Source organism: Myodes glareolus, chromosome 2 (genome assembly GCF_982192425.1).
Source record: "Myodes glareolus chromosome 2, mMyoGla1.1, whole genome shotgun sequence".
NCBI classification, from domain to species: Eukaryota; Metazoa; Chordata; class Mammalia; order Rodentia; family Cricetidae; genus Myodes; species Myodes glareolus.
In genome coordinates this window covers 55,710,352-55,734,839 of record NC_142027.1, presented here as the reverse complement: position 1 = coordinate 55,734,839, position 24,488 = coordinate 55,710,352, and the positions used below count along the sequence as shown (strand labels likewise).

The 24,488-nt window shown below is 40.4% G+C and overlaps 1 pseudogene; it reads right to left on the bottom strand.

Moving 5' to 3' along the window:
- Positions 1-1,377: 1,377 nt before the first annotated feature.
- On the bottom strand, positions 1,378-2,412 carry LOC125413228 (eukaryotic translation initiation factor 3 subunit I pseudogene; annotated as a pseudogene).
- Between the last annotated feature and the right edge of the window lie 22,076 nt (positions 2,413-24,488).

Below are 24,488 nucleotides of genomic sequence, written 5' to 3'. Positions count from 1 at the left end.
AGTTTGGTCACGTGACCTAGCTCTCAGCCAAGATGACGAAGAAGTCACTTGACCCCAGTCAAAATGGGAGCAGTCACATGTTGTATGTAAAAGCCACAATTGTTGAGCTGCAGGAATTTTAAGCTTAATAAGAGAGACCTAGAGGTGTGATCCACCCTGTGGCTGAGCTGCCATGCCACATGCCACAGAGGGGAGCAAAAAGCTGAAATTGAAAAAGCCACACCATTGCCAAAAGCCACAGCAGGGAACAAAAAACTGGAACTGAAAAGAACTGCCATGTAGATCCAACCAATCTTGTTGGCAGCAGTAAACATGGCAGGGTCCTTTAGCCTGTGTGCTGATAGTAGTCAGAAAGCTCCCATAAAAGTGGAGCTGACGGGACACCATCAGCGTGAGGGTATGAGCTAAAGAACTAGGGCATTAAGGCCTGTGGTTTTAGGGCCTCTAAAAGGCATCTACCTCAGAAGGGGATGAAAGCGGATGGCTTGCTACCCAAGGCTAAAATTATGAAAACCCATGAAAATTTTAATTGGGTTTGAGGCCCACTCCATGAAATGAAACCAATGCCTGACCATGTTAAAGTGGTCATGAATCTGAGGCCAAGCAGGTCTAGACTAGACAGGCCTTGGGGAAACTTTCGACTACTATTCTCTTAAATGAACAGAGCGGTGAAACAACTTTTAGTGACATATCACTGTACCTGTAGCTCAGTACCCTGTTCAGCCCTCATCGGAGAAAGTTCTTCTTGCAGTGCCATGGAACACTCAGCCCTAAATGGGTAGTCTTTATCAAACCATTTCACTCAGGGCTCAGAAGTCTGTTTACAAGAAAAGGCAGAAAGACTATAAGAGCCAGATGTGGTTGGTGACACCAAGGTAACTGCCTTCCTGAAACAATTGGTCTGATAGAGACTTGAACACACATTCTTGGAGATACAGGTGGAAGCTAGAAATGCTTCTATGACCTACCCTTAAAAATACGTAGTTTTCATTATTACTGTCTCTAATTAGTAAAGAGAGCCATTAAAGTCACACTCAAGACAGGGAAACTAATGGGAAAGGACAAACCTGCAGTGAAGAGAAGCAAGTGAACAGTAAATTTTTGTTTTGTTTTGAAACAGGGTTTCTCTGTGTAGCCCTGGCTGCCCTGGAGTTCTCTCTGTAGACAAGGTTCAAACTCAAAGACCCTCCTACCTCTGCCTCCTGAGGGCTGGGATTAAGTTTGTGAGAGCAAACTTTCTCACATTCTTATCTGAAAGATACAGCCTTCCCCAGGCTTCTCCTCTGGCTACATTTCTTTATTTTTTTTTTTTATTTTTAACAAACTAATTTATTTTTCAGAGTCTAAAACCCTCTTGAGCAGCTTCCCCGGTGCACACTGAGATCCAACTTCCTATGCTTTGAACTCAGACTCAAAGTATTGTGGGTCGAAGTAATGAATGCGGATGTAACCTCTTCACCACCGCTGCTGTAGCTCTTGCCATCAGGATGGAAGGCAACACTGTTGATAGGTCCAAAGTGGCCCTTGACTCGCCCAAACTCCTCTTCAAAAGCGAGATGGAAGAACCTGGCTTCAAACTTGCCAGTCCTGGTGGAGGTTGTGGTTACATCCATGGCTTCCTGGCCACCTCCCAACACCACGTGGTCATAGTTGGGAGAGAGGGCAGCTGAGTTGATGGGACGTTCTGTTCGGAAAGTCTTCTGATGTTCAAGACTCGTGGAGTCAAAGAGCTTAGCTGTGTTGTCCTTGGATGCAGTGACAAACATGGTCATGTCTCTAGACAACTGGATGTCATTGATCTGCCGGGAGTGCTCCTTAACATTCACCAACACCTCCCCAGACTTGGCACTGTACTGGTTGAGCTCTCCACTCTCATGGCCTGCGATGATGCACTCCCCCAAGGGTCCCCAAACAGCACTGGTGAACTTGGAGTCGTTGCAGGGGATCTTCATGTAGGGCTCATTGCTGTCGATCTGGCTTGGATCCCGTAGATCAAAGAAGCTCACAAAACACTGGTACGCCGTCTGCTTGTCTGTGGAGAACATGATGATGTTGCCCCCAAAGTCAAAGCCACAGGTGCGCACAGCTGAGTTGGTCTTAAGAAGAGCCAGCTGCTTCCCTGTTTCACAATCCGAGAGACGACAGCTGCTGTCAGCTGAGCCAGTGAGTACATGCTTGGTGTCCCAGTCAGCATCGACACACCACACAGCTCCAGTGTGGCCCATGTAGGTGCCCAGCCTCTCGCCATTCACCGAGTACCACACATTGACGATAGGGTCTTTGGCTACGGCGAAGAGGAGGTCTCCTTCGCGGTTGTACTTGAACTGCGTGATGGACCGCTCATGGCCCTGCAGCAGGATGGGCTTCATCCTGGCGCTGACGCGAGGAGAGGCAATGTGAGTAGGACCGGACGTGGACTCCTCTGGCTACATTTCATATTCCTTTCTCATGCAAAATTACAGGGTGACAGATTTGGTTTAGTGACCTAGCACTTGCCTAGCAAGCAAAGGGTCCTCACTGCTGTCTGATCTCTGTAAGGCTGGTGAAATGGGAGGAAAGGAGCTAGAATGCTTGCATCACTTACTAGGCCTGACAAAGACAAACACTAGATGCTGTCTTATTGTGCCCTGCCACTGAACCCTCAGTCTCTCCCTCTGTGTCCCTCTCACTATAGATCTTATTTCTGTCCTATCTTGTATGACTCACTCTGCTGCTTTATCATTGTCTTGTAGTGAGTACAGAATTAAAATATAGATGTTTTCTGATGCAGCCTCATCAAATAATACACAGCCTGTTTCTTTCTTCTCAGCCCAATCAAGCTTTAACCATAAATGATAAAGATACTTGCTATTTATGAACAAAGAAAAAGTATAGTCAACCTTTTTTTCCATTTCTGGTGCCAGGTGGACCACTGCGACTTGAAGAACACTGCTTCCCTTGATACAGTAAAGCATTTACTGCAAATCTGGGAAGTGCTAATAGTTTGTCTTGGATCATGGCTCAACACTGCGGGACTCATAGCCCTTACTCTGGAAGGCATAGAGGTGTGAGTTTGGGTTTTCAAGCATTATAAAAAAGAAATAAGTGCCACTTTGATCCATCTAACCTTTGTGTGTGTGTGTGTGTGTGTGTGAGAGAGAGAGAGAGAGAGAGAGAGAGAGAGAGAAAGAGAGAGAGAGAGAGAGAGAGTCTCTGTGCTTCCTGTTTGACTCTGTTTTATTCACCCAGCTTTCAGGACTCTCAACACTCAAAGCAGAGTTGATAAGAGATTTCTTGTCAAGATCTAAACAGAAGACTTGAAGTGATTGTTATAGACTCAACTATTAGTTTAATTAAGGTAATTTTTAAAGTGAAAATTATGGAATTTAAACAAGAAAAGCAAAGCCAAAGACAACTAATTTGTATTTATAGAATACCCAATTCATCATGAAGATCAAACGATGGTAACCATTTAGATATCTGACCAACACAGCATAAATACATGAAATTAAGTGATGAATACAAATAAAAGGAAAAATGCAAAGAAAAATCAGACTAAAGCTATTTCTATCTGGGATTGACATTTAATGTAAACAATTACTATCATCTGATATATTTTGAAAACAATCAACCTTGAAAGATTAATAACCATAAGGATAAACTTTAGTGTCATATCTTCAATGTCTCCACATTTGCTGCACTGTTCTCTTAATTTAGAAAGTCCTGGTAGGGGATAGATGGGAATCAGACATGATCAACAGGAGTTGGAAAATGAACAAGAGAAGGTAACAAGGTGACATATGTGTGGATAAATCAAAATACATTATGCATGACTGAAATGTTATAATGAAGCACATTAACACATATAATTGATGTGTGTTCATTTAAACATTGAAAAAAAAGCTTGTCTTATTACTAAAGATTAGTCCTCTGCAAGTAACAGCTTCTTAGTGGCAAGAAGGGTGGCTGGTGGTGCACATATTTGCCTTAAGTTCTAGAGTACTGGGGTCATATATGTTAACAAAAACATTTATAAAGAAGATGGGAAGTAAGTGGAACCAAATCTCCATAAGACTCACTAGTCTCCATTTTCACTCTGACTTTGTAAGCTTTTCTGAGAAGCAAACTTGTACTGTGAGGGGTAGGAGAGATACTCTCTCCAGTTTCTCCCCACCTAACTCACCCTCTGGATGTGGGTACCTGCACTTAGCCCATGGCTAACCACGTTTAGTCATGGTGGTGGATGGGAATTTCCATGAAGCATGTGTTATAAAATGAAGAAAAACAACAGTGAATGCATGACAGAAATGTTGAAACCTATAGTAAAAAGATGGTTTCTAGATGGAGGAAGAAAAGATTCATTCTATGACCTGAGAGGCTTGCTGTTGAATTCTAACTTTATTCCATGGTGATCCGATAGTACACAGGTGGTTACTACATTTTTTTTTTTGTATCTGTGGATGTTTGCTTTGCTACTGATTATGTGATCAATTTTCTAGAAGGTTCAATTAGATACTGAGAAGAAGGTATATTCTTTTCTGTTTGGGTGGAATGTTCTATAAATGTTTTTAAGTCCATTTGATTCATTACATCTGTTAGTTCTCTTATTTCTCTGTTAGGTTTCTGTCTGGTTAACCTGTCCATTGGTGAGAGAGGAGTGTTGAAATCTGCTACTATTAGTGTGTGGGATTTGATGAGTGCTTTAAGTTCTAGTAATGTTTCTTTTACATATGTGGGTGCTTTTATATTAGGGATGTAGATATTCAGAATTGAGACTTCATCATGATCAATTATTCCTGTTATGAGTATAAAGTGTCCTTCTCCATCTCTTCTGAATGATTTTAGTTTGAAATCAATTTTGTTAGATATTAGGATAGCCACATCTGCTTGTTTCTTAGGTCCATTTGATTGGAAAACCTTTTCCCAACCCTTTACTCTGAGGTAGTGTCTGTCTTTGAGGTTGAGGTGTATTTCTTCTAAACAGCAGAATGTTGGATCCTGCTTTCATATCCATTCTCTTAACCTGTTTAACCTGTGCCTTTTTATAGATGAATTGAGACCCTTGATATTAAGTGGTGTTAATGACCAGCGGTTGTTAATTCTGTTTTTGTTGTTGTTTTTTTGTTGTTGTTGTTTTTTGGTGATAGTGTTTGTGTGTTTTCCTTCTTTGAGTTGTGCTAATGGAGGGTTGTCAGATGTCTGTGTTATTATGGGTGTTGTTGGCTTCCTTGGTTTGTGGTTTTCCTTCTAGGACTTTCTGTAAGGCTGGGTTTGTGGTTGCGTATTGTTTAAATTTGTTTTTATCCTGGAATACCTTGTTTTCTCTATCGATGGTGAATGCAAGCTTTGCTTGGTATAGTAGTCTGGGCTTGCATCCATGGTCTCTTAGTGTCTGAAGCACATCTATCAAAGATCTTCTGGCTTTCATGGTTTCCATTGAGAAGTCAGGTGTAATTTTGATAGGTTTATCTTCATATGTTACTTGACCTTTTTCCTTTGCGGCTCTTAATATTCTTTCTTTATTCTGTATGTTTTGTATTTTGATTATTATATGGTGAGGGGATTTTTTTTTTGGTCTATTCTGTTTCGTGTTCGGTAAGCTTCTTGTACCATCATAGGGATATCCTCCTTTAGGTTGGGAAAGTTTTCTTCTATTATTTTGTTGAATATATTTTCTGGGCCTTTGAGCTGTAATTCTTCTCCTTCTCTACACCTATTATTCTTAGGTTTGGTCTTTTGACGGTGTCCCAGATTTCCTGGATGTTTTGTGTTAAGAATTTGTTGGATTTGTTGCTTTCTTTGATCAATGAGTTTATTTCCTCTATAGTATCTTCAGCATTTGAGATTTTTTCTTCTATCTCTTGCATTCTGTTGGTTATACTTGTCTCTGTAGTTCCTGATTGTTTACCCAGATTTTCCATATCCAGCCATCCCTCGGTTTATGTTTTCTTTATCCATTTCAGTCTTCAAGTCTTAAACTGTTTCCATTTCCTGTTTGATTGCTTTTTCTTAGTTTTCTTGTGTATCTTTGAAAGATTTCTTCTTCTTTTTGTTTGTCTTCTCATCCATTTCTTTAAAGGAGTTTTTCACATCCTGCTTAAGCATCTCTATTATTTTCATAATGTTACATTTAAAGTCAATTTCTTCTACTTCTTCTGGAATAGGGTGTTCAAGTCTTCCTGTTGCATGTTCACTGGATTCTGGTGTTGTCATGTTGCTTTTCAGGTTGTTGGAGGAATCCTTGCATTGGCGCCTGCCTATCTCTTCCTTCAAATACAGCCAGGAAAGTTTTGGCATCTTGGTCCAATCTTTTCTATGACTGTCTGTGTACTTGGTGGATTTTCTTGGTCTGCCCTCTCTTAGGACCCCTCCCCACTGGAGCTGGCTGTGCTGTTGGGTCTAAGGACATTGCAGATGGAAAGGAGTGCCCTCTGGATGGATCTCCTCAGTATAGGAGCATGTACTCTTACTGGCCCAAGGACCTTGCAGTCAAAAGGGCAGACTTGGGGGGGGGGCAGGATCATGTGGAACAAAGAAGCTGCTGCAACAGGAGTTGGAGGGGCCCTGTACTCCATTCCCGGGACCTTCCATCCAGGCGGGCACACACTTACCCTTCTCTGCAGATTTTCTTAACTAATTATTCTGACTACATTTTTCCTCAGGGCTTTTTCTTTTCTTACATCTATATATCTTATTTTCAGTCTTACTCTGTGGCAGACTGGGTGGCTGAGTAACTGGCCTCCATTGTCTTCCTCTCCTTGTTCTCTTGTTCCTCCCTTTTCCAGATGTCTCCTACTATTTATACTGTCTGCCTCCCAGCCTTGCCTGTCCTTTCTCCTTCCTTACTATTGGCCTTTTAGCTATTTTTAAGACCGTCAGGTATTTTAGACAGACACAGTACCACAGCTTCAGAGAGTTAAACAAATGCAGTATAGAAAAAGCAACACAACTTTATATCATTAAACAAATTTTCCAGAACATAAACAAATGTAACATACCTTAAAATAATATTCTACAACAAGCAACCACAACTCATTTCAACAAAAGAAGAAAATTATGTTGCTCCAAGACAATTGCAGCAGAAATAGGTGCAAGTTAAAGACATAATTCAATAATGGCTGGAGACTACTAGAACACTCAAATGTCTAGATTGTTATTTACCCATTGTTATTTGTAGGCTTTCTGACCTCCAGAAAGACAAAAAGAAGTTTCAATTAGAGTTTGGAGTTAACATGTAATGAATACTCTTACTTATGCAATTCTGGAAATATCAACTGTTCATCTTAACTATAATTGTCATTATTCTTGAAGAACTATATATTATGTCTGTAACTTAGTATACTTTCAGAGACTTCATGTTTCTTAGTGTGAGCTCATGAAGAATTGCTTCTTTATTACAAGAATATGAGTAAAAAGATGTAAATTGCATGTTTTTTCAAAGTATCATAAATACGCAACTTGTTACCTGCCTTTGCCAAGATCTGGAGTAATTGCTTTAGTTTGAGCCAGCAGCTCAGGATCCAGAGACCCCCTTATCTATCAGCACTGGGAAGTAAGGAGACAGCAGAAGTTTGCTGATTCTTACATTTTTATGATTGTTGCCTTAAAGTTCTAATCTGATAATCATAACATCTAATTTAGATCATCTTTGGTGTCAATTGATATTTTGTTCTTCAAATTGTGATTTTATAATCTAGGTACAATAAAAGATATGTGATACTGTCCTGAAATTATGCTAGAAAACTCTTATTTAAATATCTTATTATGAGACACAATTTAAAGTACGAAACAATCCCACACCAGTTTGGATATAAAGGGTTATTTATTTGAGAGGAAAAAAACTTACAGAATACCATTCTACATGACAGCCAGGAAAGGAGTCTAGTCACTGGAGCAAGAGAGAGAGTGGAGGGCTGCAGCTTCTTTTGAAAGAGAAAGGGACCACGCCCCAGTGGGCTGGTATCTCAGAATCTATTGACTGAAGGAGTGAAAGGAGCTCCCGCAGCACCTCTCCCTTTTATTTAGGTAAGAGAGTCCTAAACCCACTATGAAATTATATACAATAAGAACAAATATCCTATTTAAACTAGCTTAAGTCTTGTATAAGAAATAACTTGGCCAAGTCATGAGAGGAAAGTAACTACATTTATCTAGTCTTCAACCCCATCAAAGATCTGAGAAGGGAAATACTGTTACCTGAGTAATTAGGAAGTGCAATCAAACAACTTCCAAAACATGCAACAAATCCCTGAGACAACTGGCTACCTGGGAAATCACCCAAAGTCACATTTGCAGCATTGAAGCAACCAACTTTAGCTAAGGCCTAGAATAACTGACAGATTATTTTTAAAGGCAAGAAACTTTTCAAAACTGTCTTACCCTGTCTTGGTAAGATTTGAAAGTTCTTCCTATCCATTTCCGGATACTATGTATTTTGTCAGTAGTTGAGGTATGGGCAGTTTCTTTCCCAGAGGCCAGTTTTGCCAAGGAAAAAACAAACTCCAAGTGGAGTGTCTTTGGTGCTCAACAATCTCTCGGGAATAGATCGGTGTTGCCAGGAGCGACTGTGTCTCACTACCACAGAACTCTAAGTTAGATTAAATGCCATTTTCTGCAGCTCTTCGAAGAGGTTGAAGATTATTTATACAGAATATAATCTCTATGTATCTAAAGAACCTGATTAGTCTAACTATAAATATGACAAACATAGATGACTATTGATCTACAATTCTTAATACCCACTTAACTTAAAGACTAAATGAGGACAATGACCTCCAAATGTAAATAATGTTCAAATATACATTGCAGTATGGTAAATATATATATATATATATATATACAACAATACATAACCAATATATAAGTATCTTAATCAGAGGTAGAAATGTCTACTGCAATATGGTAAATATATATATATCAATACAATATATATATTACATAAAAATGTTTTAAACCACGGTAGAAGCATGCATACAATATTCAATATAATTTAACTTTGTATCCCTATACAAGAATCTATGCCAATGTAATTATCTATAAACTATAACTCACAAATACCAATCTATTATCCCATTATCCAATTTTCCTTTTATAAAATTCCTCCCCAACCCTCAACCGTATACTAATTATAATCATCCCCTAAATGATGTCCCTAAACCTGAGGACAAACTTTGCTGGGAGAGGGGACATCATCCTCTAGAATTACTTTTAGCTGTCATGGGGGTGACATTCTTTTTGGGGGAATTTGTGAAAATAAATTGATGGTTAAATTTCAAGATTAATGTCTGGTAAGATTGCAAATAGTCTCTGAGTATTTTGTGGAGGTCTTGTCAGAATGTTGTAAAAGATGTGCACCATTTCAGCTAACCAAGTTGGAGCCATCTTGTGCATCTTGTACCCAAAACAGAACTTGTAGTAGTGCTAGCAGTATCATGACATTATATCAACCAGGTGGAGTTGTTACGGGGTGCCATATAAAGCGCGAAACAATCCCATACCAGTTTGGATTTAAAGGGGTATTTATTTGAGGGGAAAAACTTACAGAATACCGTCCTACACAACAGCCAGGAAAGGAGTCTAGTTGCTGGAGCAAGAGAGAGAGCAGAGAGTTCCCGCTGCTTTTTAAAGAGAAAGAGACCATGCCCCAGTGGGCTGGTATCTCAGTGGCTATTGGCTGAAGGAGCAGAAAGAGCTCCCACAACAACAACTGACATGTTTAAGTTTGGAAAGCATCTTCCAGCCTACCTTTGTAGATAGTTTGGTCACAAAATGGAACTTTACTTTTATGTAGTTATTTTGGGTTGTTTTGTTCATTAGATATAGCTGTATTTCTCTGTTTTGTGCTTGTTTTCCCTGAGAGGACATAGAGGGTTTCCCTAGGTTGTGCCATTGAACGTGTGGGAAGAGAGGAAAGAGTATCCTAGATTGATCTTCTCTGAAGTGATTGATCTTTAGTGATGGTTAGCTTCTGATGTCTCATAATTACAGAAGGCTATAACCCTCACTAGTAAAAATGTTTCTCAGTAAGAATCAGCACTCAGCCTGTGGTGGGAAGTAACTCACATGCTTATCTAAGCACCGTCTCAGCCCTCTTCAGTGTCTGCATCTGTCTCCTGTTGCCCTTTCCTAGTCATCCCTACTTATCACAAATTCTGGGAAGAGGAAGTTTTTACTACTCATTGGCAAACAGTTGGCAGAATTAAGTCAGAACCACAGAAGATTTCATGAGGGAGGGACTCAGTCAACATTTCATGTAAACATATTTTTTTACAAGAGGTTTAAGGTAAATAAGACAAGCATAAGCTGTTAGTTACTTCATATTTCCCAGGAAAACCACTTTGGGCACATTGTGCTCTTACTAGAATCATTACACTTAAAATAGTATATTTAAGTCAGGATACTACAAAGAAGAACCTAAGAGAAATGCCTTAAGGGTGTGTGTGGAGGGGGATAAAAAGAGAATATGTGACAAGAAAGCCAAAAGGGGTCACTGGGAGGATGAAGGGGACCAGGAGACTGGTCCTAGAAAGGGAATCCAGTTAATGGAGTAGCGAAGAAGAACCAGTGAAAACAAAGAATGTCTGAGAATGTTTTAATGAAGCCCGTTACTTTGTATGCTAATTTAAAACGTAAAGCAAAGTAATAAACCTGAGTCTATCAGTACCAATAATTATAATAGCTATTAAAATTATATAGAACATGCACATGTAATTTAAGAGATTTGCAGAAGGATGAAGAAAATGAAAAAGGAAAAAAGGACTGCGAGGGATGCGATCACCCCCTGATACAAGGGACTGATCTAATGAGAGTTTACCAAGGCCAGATGGACTGGGACTGAACCAGGATGTGATCCAACCAGATTCTCTGAATGTGGCCGGATTCTCTGAATGTGGCTGGCCCGGAGTCTTTCTGAAAAGCCATTGACAATGACACTGGGACTTGTTTCCTCTGCATATACTGGATTTTGTGGATCCAGTTCGTCTGGACACTCACCTTCCTGGACCTGGAGGGAGGGGGGAGGAACTTGAACTTCCCACAGGGCAGGATACCCTGACTGCTCTTAGGGATGGAGAGGGAGGAGGAGAGGGAGTGGGGGAAGTGGGAGGGTGTTGGGAGGAGGGGCGGAAATGGAAACTTTTATAATTTAATAAAATTACTTTCAAAAAAATATCATTTTAGTAATAAAAAACGTAAAGCAAAGTAATAAACCTGAGTCTATCAGTATCAATAATTATAATAGCTATTAAAATTATATAGAACATGCACATGTAATTTAAGAGATTTGCTGATGTAAGCAGTTTTCTTTAATCTAGCTAATAAGCTTATTCATGGTAACAGTTTTTTTATACTTCTCTCACCCCTTGAATCAATGAGGTTTTTTTTCCTGAGATTTCAGTGTGAAGCCTAACTTTTTTGAATCCAGAGAAAGTAGTGCTTTAAAATAAATCAGTTTGATGGATTTTAGGGAGCACTCACAGTAGTAGTTTGGATATGACTTTTTAAAGACTTTTTAAAAGGAGTCCTCACATGTTAGCTATAATTAGATTTGCAAGAGTATTTCACACTAGACCCATGGGGGGGTGAGATGGTGATTTCATTTCATTTCTCCTCCTCCCATCTGGTAACTAGGTATCTTTTCTTCCTTTGTTGATGTCCTATTTTAGAATTGAAGTAGACTGTTTGAATCATGTGTGATATTCCAATAGATAGCTCCTGTAACCTTGATGACTTCTTCTTTCTTCCTGAAAAAATCAGTGAGAATCAGTCAGCCTGATAGGAAGGACAACAGATTCCACATGTGGAGTGGCCATGCAGTGTTTCAAGCTTGAAGCGGGTGATAGTTAACTTGTGTTGCTTGTAGCGGCAGAACAATGATTATATCTCCCATGTATTTGGGACAAGCTACAAACATCAACCACTGAAGGCCCCATCTTGGCTCATGATTCCATGATAGAGAGCGTGTTTCCAAGGACTGATACTAGAGACTCGATGACACTTGCCACCTTCTCTTCAACTTGAAGGCTGCCTCCTCGGTTCATTCCTGAGTATCACAGAGTTACAAGTTAATGTGATTCCTGGGGCTGTCTTTTGATATTAGCATAGTGTTCAGTTCTAGGCTCTGAATGAACAGCTGGGAAAACTTTTCAGATTCCGTGGAAGGACTCCTTCACAGTAAGTGTACCCTGATAGGAGAACCAGTCGGACAGAAGCATGGGACCCTGTGCAAGGTTCAGCCAGCACCTATCTTGGGCCCAGCTGTCTCATCATCACCCTACAAAATCTCACACTATGAGGATTGGGTGCTGCACTTGTTACAGAGACTGCAGCGTAGTAGAGAGGATCTGAGGTACTGCACAGGAAATTTCCAATGGGAACTTCAAGGTACTTTCGAAGAGAATTGTTTACCAAACGCTTTTGGTGAATAAAATGGAAAGAAACCTGAAGGCTTATAAAGAAGTATGTAAATTAGTCATGTTTTGATAATTGGGCCTTTGTTGATCTGGAGGAACTGCTAACTAGTTCCTAGGTATGGAAAACAACTCCCCTTTCATAGGTTTTTTTTTTTTTTTTCACTAGCTCATTACCTCATCCACCTTCTCTCCTGGGCTTTCTCTAGGTTATTCTCCACCTATTCTAGCTACCACTAGGCCAGGTAATAACAAGCTACCAAGGAGGGATTTTACATCGCAGATCCCACTGAAAAATTTCAGGCTAGTCTAATCTTAAGCACTTTTTTTTACATGTGGTGTATATGCAAATGTGTATTGCACATGCATGTGTGAGAACTTGCATATGTTTATGTAAGAGGAAGTTTTAACTACTCACTGGCAAATAGTTGGCAGAATTAAGTCAAAACCACAGAAGATTTCCTGAGGGAGGGACTCAACATTTAATGTAAACAGAAGTCTATGAGAGGTTTAAGGTAAAAAAGACAAGCATAGATTTGGAAGATAGAAGTAGATACCAGATGAATTCTTTGATTGCTCTGCACCTGAATCCAGAGTGTTCTGTTGACTTAGCCTAGCTAGCCACCTTCTCTAGGATCCACTGTCTCTGCATCCTTAACACTGGAGTTACAAACAGACTGCCATACCCTAATAGCATTTACATGTGTCCTGGGGGACTCAACTCAGGTATTCTTGTTTGTGTGGCAAATGTTTCACTCCTGAACCATTGCCCCAATTTCTAACCATTTTTATACTGCCTCATAAACTTTCATACAGAAACCACATTATAAGCTATGGCCCAACTTTTCCCTTTTGCACTCTGCCTCCTGACTGACCCCATGAAGTCCTTCTAGCTTCCATTGTCATAGAATACCCATTTTCCCTAGATATGTGAGAAAAATTATCTTTTCAGTGACAGTCTCTGCTTGATCCACTGGCCTGAAGAATACTATTATCCCTGTTTGAAAGAGAATATGGTTATCAGGGTGATGAAAAGATAATGTATTCAGGTTGTTCTGGAGCAGTCAAAACATATATGCTTTGGTGTCTATGGAATATTCAAAGAAGAGAATATTTTAGGGTATGCACGTGGTTATAATTCCCTGTACCCCAAGTGACAGGAACAAAACCTGGAATTATGCAACTTGACTGGAAAAGAGTAAAATTATAAGATGGTCTTGAGGACATGATGTTGATTTCAGCTTCCCTGATTCTCCTCATAGCATGACCTTCAAAGTACTAGCTGTAATACTGGAAAGGGTGAAATATCTTGTGGATAGAGAAGACTTGGGTCAAGAACTAATAACACTTAAGATACAAGCACAGAGAGATGACATGATTGTCTTTATTATTTGGGACATACAATGAATGCCATAGGCAAAAAAAAGCCATGTGTTGAACCATCATGCTTTGCATGAACGGCAGTAGAAGTTTCCTGTTGAGGTCATGAATCTATGGCTTTCTTCATAGAGCTATCTCTTGGCATCCTTTACTTAGAGTAGTAAAAGTAGTAGGCAGTATTTCATCCTATAGGATCCTACTAGCAATAGCATGTTGTTATCCCCAGGATGTCTCATAGAGATAGACACAGGATCATCCAGTGGTGATGTATCCTGCACAGCATGAGTGGTAAAGGTGGAAGGAAGAGGAAATCAAAGCTCTTTGGTTTTAAGAAAAGCCTTTCAGGTACTTTTTACCCTCTTTTAAACCTGTTAAGTGTTTTCAATTCTGATGGAGCATAGAAACTGTGAGATTAGGCTGGGAAGGATGAACAGAAGATATTAAGATAAAATAATTGATTTGGGAAAGATTAATGGAGAAGGAAGGAAACTGAACTAAGTCTTGAGTCCTGTATTAACTCCTTAAGAAACAAAAACAAGAACTTGAGTATGGATTGTTACGCAATTCAATAACATAAAGTCTCAAAGAAGGGACAAATGGCTACAAGTTTCCCAGGTGGCAGTTGAGTTTGTTGTCCATGATTTCAAATGAGGAATAAAACTAAGAAAAGAGTACATGTGCAAAAATTTATTGGGAAGTAGCGTAGAAGCTACCAAAACAAAAAGGAATTTAAATGATTGGTCACCAGGAAGTGTTTGACCTTAGTTCTGTTTATATTCTGTTTATAACGTGGTCCTGCCTCTAAGCAAATTAGGTATTCAGTTGGGAGGAATCTGACTTGTTAATTTGAATATATATGAGGGATTCTGACCAGACAATAGAATGGAAGAGCACAGACTCAGGTGGAAAAAAAGCCTACCTAAGAAAAAGTCTGACATAAAAGCCTGCCAGAGGCATCAAGAAGTAGAAAGAACCTGAAAGTAAAAAGAACAAAGGCTGGTTATTGGATGACATCTTGGTGAGTCAGGGCCCTTATGGATGGAATAGGTTATTTGTTCCTTAATGACTGATTGCCTAGAACTTACATGTTTTCAGGATTGACACCCGTTCCATCGGGGCATGAATGTTAGGTCTTATGGCACAGGCTAACCTACTGAATGGGCTGCTTTATTCCTAATTCCTAATTCCTAGCATGCTAAGCAGTGAGGAGATGGCAGGCAGAGCCCAGGTACATGGCTAGAGTAGGGGGTAAGCAAAATTCTTCACCTTCATATTGTTATTCATCAGAGGGACAGGATGTCCTATTACTTTTAATAGACAGGATAGTACAGGAAAGAGAAGTTAAAGGTGTATGAGAGATGATTCTGTGGGGCAATTGAAGTGTTAAGATTGGGACCATAGGGCCCATGAGATGTCTCAGAGGATAAGATTGCTTGTTTCAAGCCCAGTAACCTGAGTTTGAGTCCCCAAACCCACATGGTAGAAGGAAATAACCAAACTAACAAGTTGCCCTCTGATTTTAACTTGTAAAGTAATGTAAAAAAGTGACAGGGTCCCTTATTGGCCAGTTCCTTCTTTAAAACCTGCTTCACCCTTCTGCTCATATAAATCAATCACTGCAAGAGCAAGACATTTGGTAGCTGTGTGCCACCAGATGAATTATGTAACTCTTTAGAACTTGAGTTTCCTTTCTGTAAAATGAAAAAACTAACACTGCTACCCTCTTAAGATAAAAGTGAGGAGTTAAGAAAACACTTATACAGTAACTACTCAAGAGTGGTTGGGAGATATAACAAAAAAAATGGGTAGGGAAAATAGGACATGGTGCTGGCAGGAGTAGGAAGGCTAAGTTTCTGTGTAGACTCCTGGGAAGCAGGGATGCTGCAGAATATTAATAGTAATTAGTTAGAATCACTGATATGGTAACGCAGAGCAGCAGAGGTCAGGAGGATAGATGCTGCTTAGAGGTGTGGACTATCAGAACTTCAGCCTCTCCCCTCTTCCAGCAAACACGCCAGTAGTACCTGTGAACTAAGATAGCGGGAGAGGATGGAGTTTTCAAAAAGCACAAGAAACAGATTCTAGCCAATGTCCTGAGAGGCTCCAGTTGCCTTTGTTCTGGTTCTCTGCTTATATGTATGTGTGTGTGTCGGGGCGGGGGGGAGATTGGAGGGGAGGGGTGCGATCTTCCTGTCTTTTTTTTTTCTTTTATCTACCTCCACTAGGTAGAAGCTGCCAATTTTGATAGCATCTCTCATTACAAGTTCTCTGGTTGTTGTTTCAACAAGGAAAAGCAGTAAATTTATGATATGATGCAATATTATTGGTTGTCATCTGCTTGCCCAGCGTGGCATTGCTCTCAACTCATTCTCTCTATGGGAGAGTAACAACAGCACACTTCCCACTTCCAGACTGGGAGACAACTGCCATAGCACGAGACATTAGCTTACTGATCAACCTGAGAAACAAGGATCTTAGATAATTTTGAGCCTGGTTTTTCTTTCTTTACTTTTAAAATTAGCATATATTTATTGCTTATAGTGATGGATTCTACTATAGAAATTTCATTAAAATGTGTTATACATTTAACCACATCTGTCCCTACTCCCCAAAGTCGAGACAAAAAAACCCCTATTTTTGTTTGTTTGTTTTTGCTTGTTTGTTTTAACTTCAGAAGCAAACTCTCAGAAACCTGAAGCAGATTTCTCTTATGGTCTGACTTAGGTGACTCATTAGTCTGTACAACTTCACCTTATATAGAGATGATTAAGAAACAGAATACTTGGCCAAGAAAGGTGTGAGTTCCATCATTGTATCTAGTATATATTTATTCTTCTAGGCAAAATACCTTATAACCATGAATGAAATCAGAATTTTGTTAACACACAAGACAAGAAATTGGTCATAAAGTCATCAACTATGTTAACTTGACCTGCAGAGTCCTACTTCTGCTTTTGCTGTTGCTAACCTCTGGTCTCCATCTCCATCTTCTATATTTTCTTTCTCACCGAAAGAAATATATATTTTATTTAGAGACACTTTGGGACTCAGGCACCTGTTAAAACAGTATCTGTTGCTGTATTGTCAGGACTGTGGTAGAGGAAGCGTCATAGAAAATAAGAGAAGCCGACCTGGAGTCAGAGTTGGACTTGTCCACTTATTAATGAGTTCATGCAGGAAGGTGGGTGAAGTGTACAGGAACACAGATGTGGCCAAAGTGAAGTGAGAAAAGGTCATAAATGAATTTATAAGACTATTCTGGGGCCAGAGCATTTGGAATTCTGTTACCTTGGTCAAATAAATAGGATATAATTTTTCATGTAATGGAAGTAACTAGAGCAATGTTCTTAACCTTGCTAATGCTGTGACCCTTTAATACAGTTCTTCATATTGTAGTAACCCCTATTCATAAGATTATTTCATTGCTATTTATTAACCAGTTGTGCTACTGATATGAATCATTATGTAAATATCTCATATACGACTCCCAGAGGGACCATGACCCACAGGTTGCGAATAACTGCACTAGTTATTCTAACTAGCATTAGAATAAATGAAACAACATAGTGTGTGGTCTAGTTTATGTTTGAAAATTCTCAGTTGAATTGCAGTAAATAAGGACATTGAACTAGGATTCCAGTGATTTACAGTCTACCCGTGAATAGAACTTTTTAAAAACATTAGAGTAAGTAACTAATAAGTAGATTGTTGCTATGGAGAGAACAGTAAAAGGCAAAATTAAAGTCAAGGGCAACCTATGACTCAGATAATTACTTCCCTGGCTTTCACACATGTCTGCATCTCTGTGGAAAACTGAAGGGCAATCTGATCACCTTTAGTATATTCAGTATATTCAGAAGGTTGCTCTGAACCCTTATAACTGCTAATATAAGGGCTGACACACCTAGTAACCCTGTTCTGCCCTTAAAATATACCAAACTGCAAAATAAAGTTTTCTTTCCTCAATAAAAGAAACCCAAAGTGTCTATGTCTCTATCTGCCCTTGATCATTTCTCTTTTCTCCCAGGAACTCCAAGTTTTAGCTTTAGCTGCACTGGCTGCAGCAATACAGTATACTTATAAATATATTTTTAACTAGGGGATATAAGGTTTTCTCCCTTAGTTTATATAGTCACAGCTATATCACATCATCAAATTGAGTTCCTGTTTTTCATAGTTATTAGCTTTGAGAAATCCACTGTCATTATTAAACAGACATGGAAAGAATATTCTTATTATAGTGATAGTCAGTATATTTAAATTCCTCTTGAGTTGTCAATATTATTTAAAATCATTTTCAGAGTTAGTGAAAATCTATTACCATAACAGATTCAAGGAACTAGACATCAACAAATCAAACAATCCAATGAAAAATGGGGTATTGATCTAAACAGGGAATTCTCAACAAAGGAATCCCAAATGGCAAAGAAACACTTAAAGGAGATGATGGCACATGTTTTTAATCCCTGCATTTGGATTGCAGAGGCAGGTGGATCTTTGCGTTCAAAGCCAGCCTGATGTACAGAGTGAGTTCCAGGATAGCCAGGGCTACAAAGAGAAACCCTGACCTGGAGGAACAAATAATAACACTGAAAATGTTCAGTATCCTTAGCCATCAGGGAAATGTAAACCAAAATGAATCCAAGATTCCGCCTTAATGTGACAAAATGGGTAAGATTAAAAACACAAGTGATTGGTCATAGTGGTGAGATGGGGAGGCAAGGGGAATACTCCTCCATTGTTAGTGGGATTGAAACTTTGTATAGCCACTTTGGAAACCAATATGGACATTTGTCAAAAATATTGGGAATCAATCTACCTCAAGACCCAGCTATACTACTCATAAGCATATACCCAAGGGGCATTCCATTCTACCACAAGGACACTTGTTCAACTATGTTCATAGCAGCTTTATTCAGAATAACCAGAAACTGAAAGCAACCTAGATGTCCCTCAATGAAGAATGGATAGAGAAAATGTGGTATGTTTGCACAATGGAGTATTAGTCAGCTCTTTAAAAAAATAACATCATGAAATTTGCAGACTAGTAGATGAAACTAGAAAAAAATGATTCTGAATTCCATCTGACCCAGAAGGACAAGCATGGTATGTACTCATAAGTTGGATATTAATAGGTATAATCATGCTACAATTCACAGACCAAAAGATGTTAAGTAACAAGGAGGGTTTAAGTGGGGAGCACATGGATCTCCCTGGGAAGCAGAAATAGAATAGATTTTACTGATGGACTAGGGAGCCGGTGGATATGGGAATGGGAGGGATCTGGTGGGGTGTGGGGGAGAGAGTACTTGGAGAGACTAGTGAAATTGTGAGACCTTTGGTGTTGGGGAGGGAGAAGCCTAATGCAATGAAAATTCCCAGGAATCTATGAGGGTGAACCTAGCAAAGCTTCCTAATAATAGGGAATTTGGAGTCTGAATACCTTCTGCAACTGTGGAAGGCTTCCAGTGGAAAAATCGGGGCACTGAACCAGGCACAACCTTTGACTTGCAACTAGTTCTGCCTGCAAGATGTACTGGGGTAGAAGTGGCATAGAAATTATGGGAGTGCCCAGCTGATTTGTCCCAACTAGAGATCTATGCCACAAGAGGGAGCCCATGCCTGACACTTCTTGGAAGGTCAGGAACCAGAGTGGATAGCCCAGAGAGCAAGGATAAAATCAAACATGACCAGAAAAAAAGGTCAATGAAATGATTACTAATGATACTCTGCTATACTCATACACTAGAACCTAGCATAATTGTCATCAGAGATGCTTCATCTATTGCTAGGCTTCCCTGAGCCTCCATATTCCCCAGGGAAAGGTGACTGCACTATCTTCCCATTGCCGCAGTCCCAGGATATAGGACAATCAGATGTGATAGGGAGTTAAGTCAAAGCAGGAACTCAGTTAATTACTGTGAATCTCCACTTATAAAGGTTAAACAGCATCCAGTGATGAAACGGTACCTTCAGTCACTGAGAGGCAGCCAAACCCTCCCTCTGGCTGGAGGGGCATCTACCTAGTTTTTACTGTCTCATCCTCACTCAAACTCTAGCTAGGCTTTCCTCTGTCCTACCTGCCTTGAAGTATAGGCCCTGAACTCGACCCAGACTTTTTTCTGTCCTATAGGCCTTGAGGTACAGGTCCTGAGATAGTTTTGGCCCAACATCTCCTTCTACCCTGTCACCAGGCCAGAATAGCCCATCAAGGAGAGAGTTCAGGTCAGGGCCACCCCTATCTGGAGTTGCGGCCTGGACACCCTCAAACTGAGAGTTCATCTATGGGGTGAGATGTATCGAGCCTATCATAATGTACTCCAAGGGTCATGTACCTGTTGTATCTGTTTTTGGAATGCTTGTTTCAGCCTTGGGAAAATGCATGGGCCAAAAGGACAAATCAATAAACAAATAGCCATCAGCCCAATTAGGAAAGAAATGAGTGTGGTAAGCCATGGGGACCAATTAAACCAGATCTCATAGGGGATCCTTGACTTAAATGTATCAATATCATTTCTTAACTCTTCTAGGGTTCTTGTAACTATCCCGGAATGGTCTGCATAGAAGCAACATTCTTCCCCAAGTGCCCTGCAAGTTCATCCCTGTTCCATAAACAGCATATCCACGCTTCTCCTATTTTGTAAGGTTACTCTTGCTAAGGAATCCAAATAACGTAATGCAGTATCTGTCTTTTCTAATTATGCCCATCCCACATCCCCAGGAAGAACAATAGTAATCAGGAACCCCCCCCCCACGCCCCCAGCTGCTACTGCTGCAGTTTCTAATAGTGGAAGCAGTCTGGTTGCTTTCTGGACATACATAAAAGGGTGTTTGCAGGAGGGCATGTCTCTAAAGACATGAGAACACCCAGGCTCATTAGGGTAAGATGCCTGGGGTAGGATGCACCCCTGAGAGTCTCCGCATTCAGATCTCCCTTCGATCCCCTGAATCCAGTCTCCCACGTCACAGCTCCCATGTGCCAAATCGCAGAGGTCAAACATCAGGTAAGGCCACCATGTCCAGGGTGTCATCATCTGAGAAATCTGGTTTAGGATCCCTCCAGTGCCAGTGCTTGACAGGATTCATGTCACCTTCTGTGCTTGGTGGGGGCTTGCTGTCTGAACCTTGGTCCCCATGAGAAGAATTAACGAGATTATCGCCGAGAAGACCATCTGAAATAGATAAACAAGCAACACTCTCCTCAAGGGTTAATTTCCCTTGAGTAGTGGTTATTTTTTTTTTCTTGTGTTTGGATTTAAGGTTTATCCACCATAATCTCTTTCTTTCTTGGTCATCTTAGTCATCCCCATTGTCCTTAGGTGAGGGTAGAAATTTTAAGTTTTGAGTGGGTAGCCATATAGACATTTCCCCTCTGTTTGGAAAGACATATCCATATCTGTGTCAACAAGCGATCCGGGCCCCTCCATTGGTTAGTGAGAGGATCCTTCCACCTAACCTTTAGGCAGGGCCTCATTAGTAGGGATCCCCAATGTTTCTGGAATCTATTTTGTTCATCTGATTTTTGAAAATTTAAAATATTGATGTTTAACAACTCCTTTTGCAGTTGTAGATGGGGGGGGGAGACTTCTTCCCATTTTGTTTTATAAGGACCTATTTGAGATATTGATGATGTCTTTCGACAAATGCTTGACCCTGAGGGTTTTATGGGATCCCAGTAGTATGGAATATATTCCATCTCTGGAAGAATTCTTTTAATGTTTCACTTGTAAAATAGAGGCTGTTGTTGGTCTTGAACTGTTGTGATAGTCCCAATGTAGCAAAACATTGTAGACTTTAATTCTGTTGCAGGGATCTGGGGGTATAAGTATTTGAGTCCTCTCCAGTTGACATGAATTAAGTCATGAATTTGGGTAGCATTTTATATGGGCAGAAGTGAGACCTATATGAGACAAGCCCCCGAAGTTGTAGTATCCGCAGCAGCATTCCCTTGGGAAATGAGGCCTCAAGGTACAGGCTCTGAGATAATTTTGGAACTACAATCTATCAACAGATGTGAGCAGATACAGAGAACCACAGGTAAACACTAGGTCGAGCTTGTTTAATCCTGCAGAAGAAGGGGAGGAAGGAGCTAGAGAGGTCAAGGACACCACTAAAAAACTCACAGAATCAACCAAGAAAGACTCATAGGGGCTCACAAGACTGAACCAATAGTTTGGGAGTCTGTGTAGGCCTGACCTGGGTCCTCTGCATTTATGTTATGGTTGTGCAGCTTAGTTTTCTCGTGGGACTCATAACAGTGAAAGTGAAGGCTCTCTTTAGCTTTTTTGCTTGCTTTGGGAGACACTTCCTCATTTGGTTTTATATGAGGTCATGTGCCTAGTCTTATTGTTACTTGTTAAACCATGTTTGGTTGATAACCCTAGGAGGCCTGCCCGTTTCTAAAGGGAAATGAAGGAGTAGGTCTGGGGGAGAAGGGAAGAGGGGAGACTGGGAGGGAAGGAAGTAAGGGAAACTGTGGTCATGATGTAATATATAAGAAAATAATAGTTAAAAAAGAAAACTCATTTTTGGTAACCTAAAGTTGTAACTGATCTATTGTTTCATTCAGGACCATGAAGGTCAAAATTCAAGTCTATCAACTTAAATCACAGTAACGTCCTAGCCCTTGGGTTACTTCTTGTTTAACACTTATTCCTGTTTGGAATTCTTTCATATTTATACCCAGGAAAATGACATTTTAGTAAGACTCAGTGACATGTGAGAGATGTGGCTTTATTTTGTTATCCAAAAGAAAGACAGCTGGGAAGGAAGTCACCTTGAACAACACCATCGTGTCTACTTAAATAAGAGTACATGTGTGTACTAAAAGGTTAGAAGTCCAAATGGCCAAGAGACACTTAAGGTCACGTTCAACTTCCTTAGCAATCAGGAAAATGCAAATCAACTCTGAGATACCATCTTATACCTGTCAGAATGGCTAAAATCAAAAACACCAATGATAGCCTATGCTGGAGAGGTTGTGGAGTAAGGGGAACACTCATCCGTTGCTGGTGGAAATGCAAACTTGTGCAACAACTTTGGAAATCAGTGTGGTGGTTTCTCAGGAAATTCGGAATCAACCTACCTCAGGATTCAGCAATACCACTCTTGGGAATATCCCCAACAGATGCCCAATCATACCACAAAAACATTTGTTCATCTATGTTCATAGCAGCATTATTTGTAATAGCAAGAACCTGGAAACAACCTAGATGCCCCTCAATGGAAGAATGGATAAAGAAAGTGTGAGATATATACACATTAGAGTACTATTCAGAGGTAAAAAACAATGACATCTTGAATTTTGCATGCAAATGGATGGAAATAGAAAACACTCTTCTGAGTGAGATAACCCAGACCCAAAAAGATGAATTTGGTATGTACTCACTCATTTGTGGACTCTAGCCATAAACCAAGATCATTAAGCCCATAGTTTTCAGAGAAGTCAAATAACAAGGTGAACCCAAAAAAAACCATATATAGATCTTCCTGGAAATTGGAAGCAAACAAGATTACAGGGCAAAAGCTGTGAGCATGGGGGTGAGGACAGGGGTGGAGGTGAGTTTGGGGGAAGGGAAGTAGGGGAGAGACAAGGGAGAAGGGAAGGACTGGCAAGAGCTTGGGGGAGTGGGAGGGTAGAGATGGATGAAGGGCAGATATAGGAGCAGGAAAGAAGATACCTACAGTAAGGGATCCATTTTAGGGTTTGCAAGAGACTTGGCTCTAGAGGGGATCCCAGGTGTCCACGGGATGTCCTCAGCTAGGTCCTTGGAGAGCAGTGTAGAGGGTGCCTGAACTGTCCTTGCCCCACTATCATGCTGATGATTATCTCAAATATCACCATAGAATCTTCGTAGGGTGACTGATGGAGATAGAGACAGAGACCCTCATCAGAGCAATGGACTGAGCTCTCAAGGTCCAGTTGAAAGGCAGAAGGAGGGAGAAGATGAGCAAGGAAGTCAGGACCGCAAGGGGTTGGTCCACCAACTGAGGCAGTGTGCCTGTTCTAATGGGAGCTCACCAAATCCAGCTGGACTGGGTCTGAATGAGCATGTGATCAAACATGACTCTGATTGTGGCTGACAATGGGGGCTGACTGAGAAGTCATTGATAAAGGCACTGGGACTTGTTTTTATGGCATGTTCTGGCTTTTTGGGACCCTAGTCTAGGTGGATGCATAGCTCCCTAGATCTGGATGTAGGGAGGAGGGCCTTGGACTTCCCACTAGGCAGGATTCCTGGCCCTCTCTCAAGCAGGGCAGGAGAGGGAGGGGGAATGTGGGGGAGCGGGAGGGGATTGGGAGGAGGGAAGGAAGTGTAAATAATTGAAGGGAAAAATAAAAATAGAAAAAAAGAAGCTAATTATTTTCAATTTCTTCCTGCCTCCTTACACCTTGCAAAGTTCTCCTGCACATGGGTTGGAATTTATTATTCGAATTGGTGAACTCCATTAAAAACATGTTATTTGCTTTACTATATTTCGTGCCAAACAATGTATGCAATGCTATCTGTTCAGTAATGAGGGACTAGGAGAAGTGGAGGATCAGTCCATTTCCCATTCTTCCCATATGTTTCCTAGCCACACACCTCACGTGCCGTTCTGAAATTTAATCTGAGGTACTAAAAATGTTGTCTGGCAAGAGGTTTCCCGAGATAGGAGAGATAACATTAAAGGCTTAACATAGAAGTTGAATGGTAGTAGTGCATGCCTTTAATCCTAGCA